At 44.4% G+C, this 12,652-nt stretch overlaps 2 protein-coding genes across 3 annotated transcripts in view; one reads left to right on the top strand and one right to left on the bottom strand.

Moving 5' to 3' along the window:
- LOC137351463 (uncharacterized) overlaps positions 1-10,890 on the bottom strand; it is a 165,052-nt gene extending 154,162 nt beyond the window's left edge. Inside the window, exons 1-2 of the mRNA XM_068015912.1 lie at positions 10,511-10,890; positions 7,713-7,848 (exon numbers count right to left, since the gene is read on the bottom strand). The gene's annotated coding sequence lies outside the window, so the exon portion shown is untranslated. The remainder of the gene's footprint in view (positions 1-7,712; positions 7,849-10,510) is intronic.
- palm1a (paralemmin 1a) overlaps positions 1-12,652 on the top strand; it is a 452,107-nt gene that overhangs the window by 103,059 nt on the left and 336,396 nt on the right. The gene's annotated exons all lie outside the window — the stretch shown is intronic.

Genomic DNA, 12,652 nt, shown 5'->3' on the forward strand with positions numbered 1-12,652 from the left:
TAATAACAACTTGCTCAGATACAGCCTCATAATAACAATCTACTCAGATACAGCTTCATACTAACAATCTACTCAGATACAGCCTCATAATAACAATCTACTCAGATACAGCCTTATAATAACAATCTACTCAGATACAGCCTCATACTAACAATCTACTCAGATACAGCCTCATAATAACAATCTACTCAGATACAGCTTCATACTAACAACCTGCTCAGATACAGCCTCATATTAACAATCTACTCAGATACAGCCTCATACTAACAATCTACTCAGATACAGCCTCATACTAACAGTCTACTCAGAAACAGCCTCATAATAACAATCTACTCAGATACAGCTTCATACTAACAATCTACTCAGAAACAGCCTCATAATAACAACCTGCTCAGATACAGCCTCATACTAACAATCTACTCAGATACAGCTTCATACTAACAATCTACTCAGATACAGCCTCATAATAACAACCTGCTCAGATACAGCCTCATACTAACAATCTACTCAGATACAGCCTCATAATAACAATCTACTCAGATACAGCCTCATAATAACAACTTGCTCAGATACAGCCTCATAATAACAATCTACTCAGATACAGCTTCATACTAACAACCTGCTCAGATACCGCCTCATACTAACAATCTACTCAGATACAGCCTCATAATAACAACCTGCTCAGATACAGCCTCATAATAACAATCTACTCAGATACAGCTTCATACTAACAACCTGCTCAGATACAGCCTCATACTAATAATCTACTCAGATACCGCCTCATACTAACAATCTACTCAGATACAGCCTCATAATAACAATCTACTCAGATACAGCCTCATAATAACAATCTACTCAGATACAGCCTCATAATAACAACCTGCTCAGATACAGCCTCATAATAACAATCTACTCAGATACAGCCTCATAATAACAATCTACTCAGATACAGCTTCATACTAACAACCTGCTCAGATACAGCCTCATACTAACAACCTGCTCAGATACAGCCTCATAATAACAATCTACTCAGATACAGCTTCATACTAACAACCTGCTCAGATACAGCCTCATAATAACAATCTACTCAGATACAGCCTCATACTCACAATCTACTCAGATACAGCCTCATACTAACAATCTACTCAGATACAGCCTCATAATAACAATCTACTCAGATACAGCCTCATACTTACAACCTGCTCAGATACAGCCTCCGACCAACCACCTGCTCAGATACAGCCTCCTGCCAACAACCAGCTCAGATACAGTCTCACCCTAACAATCTACTCAGATACAGCTCCATCGATTCAATGGAAAGGTAATTCAGGTTTGCTATGTAACAGTAGGTCTATCCCTTCATTTTGTACCTCTGACAAAGTTTCGTTTCACTCCCACAGGCTCTCCAGCCTTCAGTTACGCCCACATCTAACAAATGTCAGTGACCTCGCCGGAGTGAGAATCATTCTTTTTGTTTGAAATGTGCAACTGATTTTGGTGTAACCGTCTTAAAAAAATATTCCATGTACTTCAGTGTATTTGTTTTCTGTGTCCCTCCTCCTGGTGTTTATAACTGTCACGTCCCAAATGTTGCTGGTTCCAGCATTGCAGGTTCCAAACTGCACATTCATCTGTGTGTTTGATTTTATCAAAGCAAAATAGCACATTGAAAGGGATTTAACCATTGAAATAATTCGCTATTATTTCAGTAAAGCCCTGTTGGCAGCCTAGCTGGTCCTGGGCCCTGGAACTGAAGACAGTTTCTGACACACTCTTCTAAACCTGATCAAAACCTTTATGAACATGAAGATTCCACCAAGGTGCTATTTGCAAGGTGGAGCTACATTTGCTAAAGATTCAGGAGCTGCTTTGGGATCCTCAAAGCTCTGAGCTACTATAATCCTTCATTTGTCTTACATGTAACAGAATGGGTCTGAAATTGGATCTTATTACCTTCATAGTCCAGCTGGAAAACAGATGCAAAAAGGTGAAATTTAGGAGGCCAACCTCCTGCGTACGTACAGTGTCAGAAACACTTTGTTCCTGTATTGGTTCAGGTGCATTTGAGCCATGCCTAGTGTCCATCTAACACAGGCCTTAGGCCTCTTATTGGCTATCAAGGGGCTTAACGTCTGTTTCAGTATCCAAACAAGAATTTGGTTTGCCCTCAATACAGCCAGCATTGGTCTGTTGTGCTCTGGATTACCTGGTCTACCTGCAGTCTACCCAGCGATCCTTAAAGTACAGTGGAGGCTGCCACCAAAGAACCAAGGCTTGTAAAAAATATTTACCCAAATGTAATTACTGAGTGTTCCCCCCAACCACAGTTCCACATTAACTCCTCAGGCTCATGCCAGCCACTCCTGTAGTTTACCTCCTCGCTACCTCCCTGGACCAGCATTCCATCCAGCCAATCTTGCTCTACCTGCTGTGGGTGGTAAGCTGCATCTGGGCCACACATGGCACCTGCAATATGATCCTAATGAAGCTCCATCAGTCATGGTCTTACTGACCTGGTCCAACTTCCAGGTCAATGCACCAGCGAACTAAATTATGAGCTAAGTGCAGGTTTCGGTGTCTGTTCAGCAATGTAGTTGGCACCCTGGAAATGTTGGAAGGTGTGATAAACAATGAGCATATTGCCAGAGGCAATACAGCTGTCAAACTGCTGGGAAACAATGGAATTGACCGTGGCGAGGTGGCAAACCGATGGCATTGCAGACTTCGTGCTGCCAACTTTCTGAGCATTCACCACCTGTTTTCCAATAGCTCCTGGGCAGACGGGTGCGAGGTAATGGGACAAGAAGCCATTCCGCCAGCTCTCCGGCCTTTACTGCCATTTCCTCTGGGGTTTTCTGCTAGATGTGACACATCTGCGCTTTGGGTCTGTGCAGGCTGGAGACCTTAACCAGACTCGGTGCCAGACTTCACTCAAATCCTGGCAGCAAGCAGCAGCGGGAAATGAGTGCCTTTCTGCAGTTGGCTGTTTGGAAAGGGTGGGAAATCACCCAGTCTTCATGCTGAGGTGACCAGCAGGTCAATTTGGTGATTACGGGGGGAGGTGATCCCAGAGGGGGAGCCTCAAACATGGCAGCAGAGGACTGTAGTTTTCCTGTCGGCCTCAGGGGAGCCCTTCATCTGGCCTCCCAAAAATGACAGCTGAAAATTTCTCATGTCTTCTATTGAACTTAACCAATCCTTTTTTTTATTCTTTAATTGGATGTGGGCATCACTGGCAAGGCCAGCATTTGTTGCCCATCCATAATAGCCCTTGAACTGAGTAGCTTGCTAGGCCATTTCAGAGGGTAGTTAACAGTCGACTGCATTTTTGTGGGTCTGGATTCACATATGGGCCAAACCAGGCAAGGGTGGCAGATTTCCTTCCCTAAAAGGCATCACTGAATCAGATGGGTTGTTATGACAATTTCTTTCAATTCCAGGTTTTGAATCAATTGAATTTAAATTCCAGCAGCTGCCATGGTGGGATTTGAGCCTGTCTCCCCAGGGTATTAGCATGGACCTCTGGATTACTCGTCCAGTGACATTACCACTACGCCACTGTTTCCCCCAGGAGTCATGCATTCTCTTTTTTGAAACATTGCCTAGATTCAGGGTTAATGCTTGCAGTGACCTAGTGGAGTAAAACTATTTTATACTGGTGCGACACTGGATTCACTTTAACATATTCTCACAAGCTGCAAGGAGCATTTGTGAAACACAACTAACGTTGCCACACTTCAGAGGCAGCCAGCCTTCTTGTTGAACCAGCTGGCAGATACCTTCCGTAGCCTTCTTCTCTTCTCCCCTCACTGATTATCACCCTTGTAAGTTCTCCATTGCTCTCCCTTCTCCCCCAAATGTGGCCACACACGGGTTTAGAGGAATTCAAGCATTTGCCATCAGCAGATGCAGCTGATAGTCAGTGTGATGAGTGTACAATGTTATGTTGGGAGAATGGAAACGGGTCTTCCTATAACGGGATCTGATGCTTAACCCCCGTTTAACCTCTGAAATGTGCTTCCTGTGAGTTCTTCCTTGCTATGTCGCTGAGCTGCTACAAGTTAAGTGATAGTTTCACCCTCTCTAGACTGAGGCCATTATCTATGACCAGTATAACAGGACTTTAATGAAAACATTTGTTGTTTTGATGCTCTCTATCTCAGACTTATGAACTCCAATGTTGCATATCTTGCATTGAAAGTTTATGTCAACTGACAGTAATTAGCTCCAGATAAACTTGGCACTGAATTTGGGAGGCAGTCAACACGTCTCAATCTGCTGACTGAGAATGGAAAGAGCTGTTCCATTGCTTAGCAACACAAAAGATTTCATTTTCTTAGATGAATGTTTCAGCTGATCAAGATGAGGATATTAATACTGAGGAATGGAGGAACTTGCCACTTCATTCTAACTACTGTCAGCATCAAACACTGCCAGGTCAGGTACAGTTGGCGTTAGCTGTAGCTCAGTGGTCGCTCTCTCGCCTCTGTGTCAGTAGATTGTGGATTCTAGTCCAACTTGAGCACATTAATCAAGGCTGACATGGCAATGTAACACTGGGGGAGTGCTGGGCTTCTTTCAGATGAGATATTAAACTGATATTAAGGAGACCCTGTCTGCTCTCCCAAATGGATGTAAACAATCCCATGGCATCATTGCAAAGAAGGTGAGAGGGGCAGAAATGTATCTTGGGTGCTGTTGGCTCAGCTGCCAGTTTATATGCAGTACTTGATGTGTGATTGCAATGTAAGTCAATATTGGGTGCCGTGTCTAACAGGAAGCTGATCTGATAGTGCCCCTTTAGTGCCACCGCCTGAGACAAATCCCTATACCCAGGGGTTTTTAACCACATGGCCTCCTGTTTGCAACTGCCCTTCCCCATGCTCCTGCTATGGGTTAATTATCATGACAATCAGTCAATAATAATGAGGACAATAATACCCACAATCCTCTGCGTTCCAGAAAGCACTCCATCCATTGAATGGTTTTGATGGTTCGAGTGGCTATGTTTCAGGGCCATACTGCATCTGGGAGCATTGTGTTGTGTAGCTGGTTGGCGTGAAGTGGAAGAAGGAAATACTCCAATGATTGTTCACTCGAGTCGCTCGCAGGAACACCTGGGAGACTGATCTTTAATTCTGGAAGACTCTGGAGAAATCCAGGAGGGTTGGCAACCCTTTCACATAACAGGAATGTGGGAAGCAGTAGATTTCCCTGCCTGAAACTACTGAAAAGCAACTTGCAGGATTCCTCCTGTGCAGTTCAAATGAGAAAAGCGCTTTCTAATCACTTCAGTCAAATCTGATGTTTTCACTAATGTCTGTGGACGTTCAGAGACTGTGCGCTCAACCACTTACTGCTTTGACATGTCATTCAGATAACCATCTCTCATCTACAGCCCGAGTGTAAACCTGGTGTAAATGGTAGAATTTCGGAAAAAGCATCTTTGGCCCTTATTATGCACTTATTTGCATATCCCCATCTTTTTAAGGGCGGACACAAGTGGCAGGAATTTCAGGTGCCGCTGAGGTTGGGAATGGAGGCAAATTGGGCTCGAAAATAGTGGCACTGGCTGGCATGCAGGTGGGTTTGGGACCAGCAGAGCTTCCCGCCCCCAGGAGTTTCCCAACGTGATGGAGCAGTTCAGTTGCCTGGAGGTGGCACCCAACGGCAGGCTGAGGTGCCAGCGCTCCAAGTAGGCCTACCGGCCCTCCCTGCCTGCCTGGGTGTGGGTGCAGCCAAAGGCCACCCTATAGAGGGAATCTCCCTACCCGCTTCCCCATAGTGATGTCCTGACAGCTGTTTCTATTTTTTAATTAAAGTATTAATAAAGTTGTTGAGAAGTCACCTTCATGTTGAAGTGCCCTATCAGTGAATTACCATTCATTGAAGCCGGGTGCTCTTATTAAGCTGCAAGGGCTCTGATTGACCCTCCAGCTTCGAGAGCCTGCCTGCCACCCTGAATTAGACAGGGAACCTGTCTCCTTGCCAATTCAGGGGGCGCCCCGGTCAACATTCTAACAACTGACTGTTTTCCCCTGGGGGCAAACTTGGGATCCGGAAACAGTCACAGCTCCTGTTTCCTGCCCCCAAAATGAAAATTCAGCCTCTCAGCAGCTAATTCTACCAGAATGTACTGTGTATTTTTCGAAAATGTGTAATTCTGTCAGATCTAACTTCCACTTATTGCAAGGGGAATGGAATATAAAAACAGGGATGTTTTGCAACAGTTGTATAGGGTATGGTGAGACCACATCTGGCATACTGTGTACAGTTTTGGTCTCCTTATTTAAGAAAGGATATCACTGCATTAGAGGCAGTTCAGACTGATACCTGAGATGAGGGGATGAAGAAAAATTGGACAGGTTGGGTCTGTATGCATTGGAGTTTAGAAGAATGAGAGATGATCTTATTGAAACATATAAGATCCTAAGGGGCCTTGACAGGGTGGATGCTGAAAGGATGTTTTCCCCTTGTGGGAGAGACTAGAACTGGAGGATACAGTTTTTAAAAATAAAGACGGAAATGAGGAGAAATTTATTCTCTCAAGAGGGTCCTGAGTCTTTGGAGCTCTCTTCCCCAGCAAGCGGTAGTTGCAGGATCATTGAATATTTTTAAGGCAGATGTAGATAAATTCTTGACTAACAAGGGAGTCAAAGGATATTGGAATAGGGTGGAAAGTGGAGTCGAGGCCACAATCAGATCAGCCATGATCTTATTAAATGGTGGAGCAGGCTCAAAGGGGCCGAATGGCCTACTCCTGCTCCTAATTTGTATGTTCATATGTTCGTTCGAAATTCCAGACATCCCATGATGGAACAACAGCAGCAAAATAAAACAGTTTTGGGATTTCTGGCCCAAGCTGCATTCCGGGATTCCATATTTTATGTGTACACTCATTCATGAGATTACTGCATATTTGTTGGCTTTAGTTGGCTGAATATGCAACTTAATGGAGGATAAAACCAAATCGCATAAGTGGGCTTTGCAATTAAGCAGCATTAACTGCAGCAAAGAATCACGAGCCAGGAGAAAAACAATTACTAAAAACCCTGCAGTAAATCCTGCGTAGGAACTTGACTGAATTTCAGACGCATTTCAGTAACAGCAGCTTTAGAAGGCACTCCTCACAAGTGATGTGTGTCTATCTTCCTCATTCGCTACTGCGTAACTTTGCCAGTTGTTGAAGACACAGCCTGGGACAGGCAATAGAGAAATACATCACATTGTTCAGTACCATTCACAACTCCTCATATACTGAAGCAGTCTGTTCCCACTTTTATCCGCTTGGGCTATTCAGTGACAAGTAAAATTTGCACCACACAAGTGCCAGACAATGATCATCTTCAACAATTTCCAAGTACATAGGCTTGAGCTTATGACCTACCAAGCAAAGGCAAGATGAGTCCATTGACCAGTTTGTCGTAAGGTGCCGAAACAACGCTCAAGAATGCGACTTCTCAGATATTGAATTGTAAGAACAGGTTATAGAGCAAGTAACTGCATCTACCCCATGAGAGGACTTTCAAAAAGACCTGCTAGAAAAGAAGAACGGGCACACCATAGATGCACTACTCAATGATGGAAGGAAATTTGAAGCCATCATGGCTGGGCACCAACAGTTACAAGCATTGGGAGCGGCTACAACAATTGATATGGGAACCAAGGTTCAGAAGTTTGCTAAGCCTTGTGGTAAATATAGCCTGACTCACCCAATTCACAGTTGTCTGCCATACCAGGACCAGTGCAAAGTTTGTGGCATGTGAGGACATAGGGCAAGGCAGTGCAGAAGGCCGAGCTCAGATACTGCACGTAGGAATGGTGGCAGATCACATGCAGAGAGAACATCTGAAAGACAGGATGGAAAATGCAACTATAAGTATACTAACACACAACAAAAGCCCAACAGATAAATCAGGTCAGCAGAGAGACAGATTGTCAGGAGGACATGGATGAAGAATGCACTCGTGCGAACAGTGAGTAAGCATTTCACATAGTTAACTTGGATCGACATGTCAATGTTATCACGCAATCTAAGGCATTTGCCATGATTGGAACTATATGTCCACAGAAGAGTGACAAGCATAAGCTCAGGGTAAAACTTGACACTGGAGCAAGTGCAAATATTCTGCCCATCCGTATACTGAAGGAAATATACTTAAAGAAATGGGAATCTATGTACAACCCACCAGAACTAGGCTGACTGCCTACAGTGGGTCTCCAGTCAAGTGCATTGGAATGATAACCTTGTTGTGCAGCTTTGGGAGCTCGGAATGGCTACCACAAATATTTTATATTGTAGACACAACTGGACCAGCTGTTGCAGGACTTCCAGTGTGCTGAGGTTTTCACAATACATAGATTCAGTAACACACCAAGATGGTACAAAATATCTAGGTAGAGTGTATTGGGTCGGTCCATGCAAAGGACAACACAAACGCTGGGAGCCTTGACATGAAGAGACGATATGACCAGGAGTCTCTCCTCAGGCTTCAGTTCGTTGCAGCAAGTATCCTGAGGCCAGAGGTATTCCCAGTGATTGGTGATGCTACAATCATCATCTTTCAAAGTTTCCACGATAAAAGGATATACTTCTTTCCAAACAAGGGAAGATGAAGGCATTGTATGACAGGCAAGCAGGACCAGAATTAGCTCAATTGCAAGTAGGACAGAAGGTCAGAGTCCTCAATCACATGTCGAGAACTTGGTATCCTGTAGAGTCTGCGAGAATATGCGACCAGCCCAGATGGTACTATGTCCAGACAGCCAATGGTGCAATTCTCAGACAAAACTGGAGTCAACTCAGAGAGCTGTATGGCAACACTACATGTGACAACCCTGTGGCATCATGGACACGTTCAAAGACAAAGTCTGAAGATGAACAGAGGCTACGAGCACAGAGGAAGAACACGTTAACCAGAGTTCTGAACCAGAGTCTCAGAGGAGTCATCAAGACAAGCTCAGCTCTGGGAAGAGGTTTACAATAACAAAATTAGGATGAATAAGCAAACCTCATCTACATTTTAGAGAGTGTTAAATTTGCTTATTTGTAAATAACATTTTGTTTGATCATGTATAGTTAGAAACGCAAAATCATTGTATATTGTACATATGTTTTTTATCTTTGGGAAGAAAGGGGATGTTGTGGGATGACCTTAAGACCTCAAGAAGCTGCAAGTGAAGATCACCAGAGGAAGTAATGTCGCATCACACATGGCCAGGGAGTTATGAGTGTAGCCCGACAGAGTGAGATGTGTTTAGATGTGGCTCCTGCAGTTCTTATTTCTTCTTCTTCTTCTCTTCTTTGGCCTCCTTGTTTCGAGAGACAATGGGTAAGCACCTAGAGGTGGTCAATGGTTTGTGGAGCAGCTCCTGGAGTGGCTATAAAAGTCAATTCTAGAGTGACAGACTCTTCCTCAGGTGCTGCAGATAAAATTGGTTGGCGGGACTGTTACACAGTTGGCTCTCCCCTTGCGCTTCTGTCTTTTTTCCTGCTAACTGCTAAGTCTCTTCGACTCGCCACTCTTTAGCCCCGCCTTTATGGCTGTCCGCCAGCTCTCACAATCACTGGCAACTGACTCCCACGACTTGTGATCAATGTCACAGGACTTCATGTTGCGTTTGCAGACGTCTTTAAAGCGGAGAAATGGACGGCCAGTGGGTCTGATAGCAGTGGCGAACTCACTGTACAATGTGTCCTTGGGGATCCTGCCATCTTCCATGCGGCTCACACGGCCAAGCCATCCCAAGCGCTGCTGGCTCAGTAGGGTGTATATGCTGGGGATGTTGACCACCTCGAGAACTTCTGCGTTGGAGATACGGTCCTGCCACCTGATGCCAAGGATTCTCCGGAGGCAGCGAAGATGGAATGAATTGAGACATCGCTCTTGGCTGACATACATTGTCCAGGCCTTGCTGCTGTAGAGCAAGGTATTGAGGACACAGGCTTGATACACTCGGACTTTTGTGTTCTGTGTCAGTGCGCCATTTTCACCATTTGGTGAGATCTATGAAAGCAACATAGAGGGGCATCTTTTGTTCACAGCATTTCTCCTGTAGCTGGCGAAGGGAGAACAACATGTCAATGGTGGATCTCTCTGCTCGAAAGCCACACTGTGCCTCAGGGTAGACACGCTCAGCCAGCTTCTGGATCCTGTTTAAAACGACTCGAGTGAAGACTTTCCCCACTATTCTGAGCAGGGAGATTCCACGGTAGTTGTTGCAGTCACCGCGGTCACCCTTGTTCTTGTCGAGGGTGATGATATTGGCATCGCACATGTCCTGTGGTACTGCTCCCTCATCCCAGCACAGGCAAAGCAGTTCATGGAGTGCTGAAAGTATAGCAGGCTTGGCACTCTTGTAGCTCTATATATGTTCTAATTAAGTTATAATAAAACCCCACATTTTCTTTGGATATTACTTGGAGTCCTGTGAATCTTACAATAGTTCACATACCAACAGAACAAGTACTATTACAAAAGCTATGGAGGAAAAACTGTAATATACATACCCAGGTCATCAGGCAGCAGAACAAAGAGCTGTTTATCAATCAAATACAATATACAATGGTGAATCCTTCAGGGAGAATCACTTGACAAGATGTTGGTCACACTTTGTAGATGCCTCTATTAATACTTTGATCATAAATAAACTGATTAGTCTGAGTTTTACATCCTGGGAAATCTGCAGATCCCAGAGCTTGGGGCCTTTAGACAGCTGGACTCCAACCTCCATCTTGGGGTTAAAGAAAGACCACTTTGACTTTAAGTCCAGTTTATCCTGTATATCCACAGTCAAAGAACAAAAAAATAGAGACTCAGAAATATTCCCGACTTGATGCAGAACAGGAGCTTTGCTTTTATTGTGAGGTTACCCCTCTTTATATCTGCACTGCTAATATTGCTACAGGGACTGACCTAGCTGAATCTAAACTGTTTCCTTTTGAACAAAAAAAATCGTCCATTCAAATTGATTTTCAGTTTATTCCTGCTCAGCAGTCTCTAGTCCGTGAACTTTAGCAGCTGAAATGGGAGGCAGAATGCCAAGAATATTCAGAGGATTTGGGCAGGGCAGAGAGCTTTCATTCTGTGGGGCAGTAGTTTGATCCAGACTGCTATGGGTGCTTGGAGGCAAAATAATCTCTCGACTCCGTTAGGCTGGACAATGAAGTCTGTGTTACTGTGGGTTCATGGGAGATAAAAGGATCTATCAGGTGCATTGGTATAATTGGCAGCATGGAAGCACTTGGCATATCAAGCACCTGGTTTCTCTCAATTCTGATACAATTTTGAAGCCTCACAGTTCAGTTTTCAAAACCTGACCGTATTCCTTGAACTGAATGAGTTAAGGCTTGTGGACAATGATGGAGCTTCATGTGAACATACTGTCCAAACTGACATTGGGGACGAGACAAGAGTTGCAGGAGAGTTGAACTTTTCATGTCCTTGCCTCTTCTCTGTAAATACTCTCAAGCGAGCGAGCCAGAAGACCGAAGCCAAAAAGAATTTGGCATTAAGTCAACAAACTATCAACGTGCACAGTGCATTTCTGGGTGGACACACTCCAACTGAAGTGCCTGAGACTGTGTATTGGGGTAATTTTAGTCTAACGCACCCAGTGATGGGATTGGAACAGCTGCCATTTTACACACGGTCTCATTGATGCCAATGAGAAGTAAAATCAGGCAGTGTGTTAAATGGGCAGTTGACTTAATCATGTTAGTTTCCCAATGGGTGAGTTGGGCTAAATAGACCCACTTTATATGTGCACTGAGGCTCATGTTGCAAAGCATACATGTGTGGTCATCCTACAGAGTGAGGAGTGATCTTACATGGCACAGAGAAAAAACAAAGAACTTGCATCTGTCATGACCCCAGGACATCCTAAAGTGCTTCACAGTCAATGAAGTACTTTTTTTGGGAGTAATGTAGGCCACCTGGCAGCTAATTTGTGCCCAGCAAGCACCCAGAAACAACAATGTGATAATGACTGGATCACCTGCTTTAGTGATGCTGGTTGAAGGATAAATGAACTCCCCTGCGCTTCTTCGAATAGAATACTTTTAAGTCCATCTGAGAAAACAGACAGGGCGTCAGTGTAACAACTCAGGCAAAAGACAGCACCTTTCTCGAACCCACATCCTCCTAACTCAGAGGCAGGAGTGCCACCACTGAGCCACAGCTGACATGTGAGGAACAGTGGGGAGCACTGTGCCTCCACTGGCAGAAGGGTGTAACTACATCGTGACAAGTTTACATAGACAATTTCTATTATAAATGTGCGTGTAGGAATTTATAATGGTGAAAATTGCCAGGAGATGTATAGAGGCACAGTATTCAATTCGATTCACTCCGCGTGATATCAAGAAACAACTGAAGGCACTGGATACTGCAAAGGCTATGGGTCCTAACAATATTCCGGCAATAGTACTGAAGACCTGTGCTCCAGAACTTGCTGCACCCCTAGCCAAGCTATTCCAGTATAGCTACAACACTGGCATCTACGCGGCAATGTGGAAAATTGCCCAGGTATGTCCTGTCCACAAAAAGCAGGACAAGTCCAACCTGGCCAATTACCGTCCCATCAGCCTACTCTCAATCATCAGTAAAGTGATGGAAGGTGTCATCAACAGTGCCATCAAGCAGCACTTGCT

The sequence above is a fragment of the Heterodontus francisci genome, chromosome 36 (assembly GCF_036365525.1).
Source record: "Heterodontus francisci isolate sHetFra1 chromosome 36, sHetFra1.hap1, whole genome shotgun sequence".
NCBI lineage: Eukaryota > Metazoa > Chordata > Chondrichthyes > Heterodontiformes > Heterodontidae > Heterodontus > Heterodontus francisci.